Consider the following 5,000-nt stretch of genomic DNA (forward strand, 5'->3'; position numbering starts at 1 on the left):
GAGTTGGATCGGCCTTACTTGGTCCGATCCTTCGCCCTCGCATGTTGCGTGGGCTCGGTCCCGTCCCGTTCGGTGAAATCTTTGTCCGCTCTGGTGCGTCCCTGTGGGTTCCTTTGTCGGTTTTGCGGGTTCGGCCGGGCCTTCCGTGCCGGCCCGTCGGCTCGCTCGGATGGGCCCCGCGGAGTTGGCCCACGACGGAGCCGGCACGCTCCTTCCGCTGGTGCGGCGCTCGGTCTATTCCTTCGGTCGGCCCTTGCGGCGGCCGTGCGCGGTGCTTCGGATCGGTCGGCCGGTCTTCCCGTCCCTCATGAAGTGTTCGCGGCCGCGCGCGCGCGGAGTTGGATCGGCCTTACTTGGTCCGATCCTTCGCCCTCGCATGTTCCGTGGGCTCGGTCCCGTCCTGTTCGGTGAAATCTTTGTCCGCTCTGGTGCGTCCCTGTGGGTTCCTTTGTCGGTTTTGCGGGTTCGGCCGGGCCTTCCGCGCCGGCCCGTCGGCTCGCTCGGATGGGCCCCGCGGAGTTGGCCCACGACGGAGCCGGCACGCTCCTTCCGCTGGTGCGGCTCTCGGTCTACGCCTCCAGCCGGCCCTTGTGGCGGCCGTGCGCGGCGCTTCGGTTCGGTCGGCCGGTCTTCCTGTCCCTCACGAAGTGCTCGCGGCCGCGCGCGCGCGGAGTTGGATCGGCCTTACTTGGTCCGATCCGTCGCCATCGCATGTTGCGTGGGCTCGGTCCCGTCTCGGTGAAATCTTGGGCCGCTTTGGTGCGTCCCTGTGGGTTCCTTTGTCGGTTTTGCGGGCTCGGCGCCGGGCCTTCCGCGCCGGTCCGTCGGCTCGCTCGGACGGACCGTGCGCAGGTGGTCCCCGACGGAGCCGGCACGCTCCTTCCGCTGGCGCGGCGCTCGGTCTATGCCTCCGGCCGGCCCTCGCGGCGGCCGTGCGCGGCGCTTCGGTTCGGTCGGCCGGTCGTCCCGTCCCTCACGAAGTTCCTGCGGCCGCGCGTGCGTGGAGCGGGATCGGCCTTACTTGGTCGGATCCGTCGCCCTCGCCTGTTGCGGGGGCTCGGTCCCGTCCCGTTCGGTGAAAGCTTTGCCCGCTCTGGTGCGTCCCCGTGGGTTCCTTTGTCGGTTTTGCGGCCTTGGCGGCGGGCCTTCCGTGTCGGCCCGTCGTGGGCCCGCTGCGCGTCCGTGCGCGGTGCTTCGGATCGGTAGGCCCGTCGTCTGGGTCCCTTATGAAGCTTTGCGCGACCGCTCCTTTGTCGCCGGTCCCCTGTTAGGGCTGACCGAGCCCTCCGTTCGCCCCCTGGCCCGTCGCATGGGCCCCCGGCGCCTCCGCGGCGCCCCACCGAAAACTGTCACGACGCGCATCCAGCGCCGACGAGGTCGCAGGTTACGTGCGGCAGCCGGGGGGCTAGGCCGAGCGGCGGCGGGCCCGCCCACGGACGGGCGCGGGGAGGAGCGCAGCCGGCACGCGGCGCGGAGCGGCGGCGGCATGCCGCCGGGCGGCCGTCGGCTCAACCGTGCCCGAGTCCCGCGGGCACCGCGTCGCCCGGCCGGCGCGAGCGGCGGCGGGCCCGCCCGCGGACGGGCGCGGGGAGGAGCGCAGCCGGCACGCGGCGCGGAGCGGCGGCGGCATGCCGCCGGGCGGCCGACGGCTCAACCATGCCCGAGTCCCGCGGGCACCGCGTCGCCCGGCCGGCGCGAGCGGCGGCGGGCCCGCCCGCGGACGGGCGCGGGGAGGAGCGCAGCCGGCACGCGGCGCGGAGCGGCGGCGGCATGCCGCCGGGCGGCCGACGGCTCAACCATGCCCGAGTCCCGCGGGCACCGCGTCGCCCGGCCGGCGCGAGCGCACGAGGGCGGGAGGCAACCGGGCGGCGCCTGCGGAACCGGATGCGACGGCCGGCGCGGCACGGCCCCGACGGGTCCGCACCGAAGACCAGCGCGGTGCGGATCGACCGCTGATGAGGTCAGAGGTTACGTGCGGCAGCCGGCCGGCTGGCCCGAGCGGCGGCCGGCACGCGACGGGGATCGAGCGGCCCCGACGGCTTGCAGCCGGGCGGCCGACGGCTAGGCCGTACCGGAGTCCCGCGGTCGTTCGGGCGAAGGGGCGCATGCTGCGGGAAAGGCCTGCGGCGGCGAACCGTCCGCCCGGCCGGCCAAGCCTTCCGCGGCGGCGCGCACGTGGCGGCGCGGCCGAGATGACCGAGCGAAGCCCCGGCGATGGGCGGCGCGCACGTGTCCGTGCGGCCGAGATGACCGAGCGAAGCCCGGGCGGCGCCCGCCGTGCGCCCTGCCGGATCGCGCCTTCCGCCGGCGCGCAACGCCGGTCCCGCGTTCCGGCCGCGGGAGAGGCCTGCGTCGGCGAACCGTCCGCCCCGCCGGCCGAACCTTCCGCGGCTGCGCGCACGTGTCCGTGCGGCCGAGATGACCGAGCGAAGCCCCGGCGACGGGCGGCGCCCGCCGTGCGCCCCGGCGGATTGCGCGGCCCGCCGGCGCGCAACGCCGGGCCCACGTTCCGGCTGCGGGAAAGGCCTGCGGCGGCGAACCGTCCGCCCCGCCGGCCGAACCTTGCGCGGCGGCGCTTACGTGTCCGTGCGGCAGAGATGACCGAGCAAGCTCCGGCGATGGGCGGCGCCCTCCGTGCGCCCCGCCGGATCGCCTGCGAGCGGCGAGCGTCCGGGCAGGCCCCTTTCGCAACTTCCCTCGGTACTCTAAACACCCCTTGCCTCTCGGTCTTCCCCCCGACCCTCTCGGTATTTGCTCGGATATGTGCATGCATCGTCCCTCGTCGCCTTCGGTTATCCTCCCCGGGGTGGGCTTTGCGCCGACGCGCCAACGGGGTGGTAGGGGGGCTGCAGCCGCGGCCGCCGCGTTTCGCCATCCGCGCGTGCGCCGCCGGATCCGAGTGGAGGTCGCGGGCGACTCGTCGATGCTTGTACTAGGGGCGCATGCCGGCAGCCCCCCGCGGGGTGCGGGACCCCCGATCGGCGTGCGAGGGACGGGCGTCCGGGCGGGCCCCGTTTCCAACTTCCCTCGGAACATTAAAACCCCCCGACCCCCTCGGTCTTCGCTCCGGCCCTATCGCTATTGCTCGGATATGTGCATCCACCGTCCCTCGTTGCCTTCGGTTATCTACCCCAGGGTGGGCCTTGCGCCGATGCCCCGATGGGGTGGCAGGGGTGGGGCTGCCGCGGCCGGCGCGTTTCGGCATCCGCGCTTGGGGGCTCGGACCCGAGTGGAGGTCGCGGGCGGCTCGTCGATGCCTGCACCGGGAGCGCATGCCGGCAGCCCCCCGCGGGGCGCCGGACCCCCGATCGGCGTGCGATGGACGGGGGGAGGGGCGGGCCCGGTTTGCAAATTCCCTCGGTACTTTAAAATCTCACGGCCCTGTCGGTGCTCCCTCCGGCCCTATCGCCACTGCTCGGATATGTGCATCCACCGTCCCTCGTTGCCTTCGGTTATCTACCCCGCGGTGGGCTTTGCGCCGATGCCCCGATGGGGTGGCAGGGGGCACGCTCTAGGCCGTGCCACGGGGCGCGGGCGCCGGCGCCGTACGTCCCTCGCGGCGGCCGTGAGCGGCACCTCGGCTTGCTCGGTCTGTCCTCCCGGGACGCACGACCCGTGCGACCGGGGCGCGCATCCCGTGCGATCGGGACGCGTGTCCGGGCCGTTCCCGTTTGCAACGCTCCTCGGTACTTTGGAACGCTTGGGGTGGGCTTTGGGCGGATGCCCCGCCGGGGTGGTAGGGAGGGGGGGCGGCTGCTGCCGCGGCGGGACTTCCGCTCCACTCCGCACAAGTCCGTCGCCTCGCGGCAGGCGCGTCCGGCACCGTTCGTCCCCGAGGGAGCCGGCACGCGCCCGCCGAGGCCCCGGCGCATGGGCGCCGCCGCCGGCCGTCCGCGCGGCGGCCGTGCGCCGGCTTCCTCCGTCGGCCCTCCCGGGATGCGCGACCCGTGCGACCGGGACGCGCATCCCGTGAGACCGGGACGCGTGTCCGGGCCGTTCCCGTTTGCAACGCTCCTCGGTACTTTGGAACGCTTGGGGTGGGCCTTGGGCGGATGCCCCGCCGGGGTGGTAGCGAGGGGGGGCTGCTGCTGCCGCGGCGGGACTTCCGCTCCACTCCGCACAAGTCCGTCGCCTCGCGGCGGGCGCGCCCGGCACCGTTCGTCCCCGAGGGAGCCGGCACGCGCCCGCCGAGGCCCCGGCGCATGGGCGCCGCCGCCGGCCGTCCGCGCGGCGGCCGTGCGCCGGCTTCCTCCGTCGGCCCTCCCGGGATGCGCGACCCGTGCGACCGGGACGCGCATCCCGTGAGACCGGGACGCGTGTCCGGGCCGTTCCCGTTTGCAACGCTCCTCGGTACTTTGGAACGCTTGGGGTGGGCCTTGGGCGGATGCCCCGCCGGGGTGGTAGGGAGGGGGGGCTGCTGCTGCCGCGGCGGGACTTCCGCTCCACTCCGCACAAGTCCGTCGCCTCGCGGCGGGCGGGCCCGGCACCGTTCGTCCCCGAGGGAGCCGGCCCGCGCCCGCCGAGGCCCCGGCGCATGGGCGCCCCCGCCGGCCGTCCGCGCGGCGGCCGTGCGCCGGCTTCCTCCGTCGGCCCTCCCGGGACGCGCGACCCGTGCGACCGGGACGCGCATCCCGTGCGACCGGGACGCGTGTCCGGGCGGTTCCCGTTTGCAACGCTCCTCGGTACTTTGGAACGCTTGGGGTGGGCTTTGGGCAGATGCCCCGTCGGGGTGGTAGGGAGGGGGGGCTGGCGCCGCCGCGGCGGGCCTTCCGCCCCCCTCCGCACAAGTCCGTTGCCTCGCGGCGGTCGTGCCCGGCACCGTTCGTCCCCGACGGAGCCGTCGCGCGCCCGACGACTTTCCGGCGCACGGGCGCCGCCGCCGGCCGTCCGTGCGCGGCGGCCGTGCGCCACTTCGGCTTCGTCCGTCGGCCCTCCCGGGACGCGCGACCCGTGCGACCGGGACGCGCATCCCGTGCGACCGGGTCGCGTGTCCGGGCCGT

This window comes from Phoenix dactylifera, chromosome 10, assembly GCF_051530095.1.
Source record: "Phoenix dactylifera cultivar Ajwa chromosome 10, Ajwa_hap1_PhDact_Kaust_v1.1, whole genome shotgun sequence".
Classification (NCBI taxonomy): Eukaryota; Viridiplantae; Streptophyta; class Magnoliopsida; order Arecales; family Arecaceae; genus Phoenix; species Phoenix dactylifera.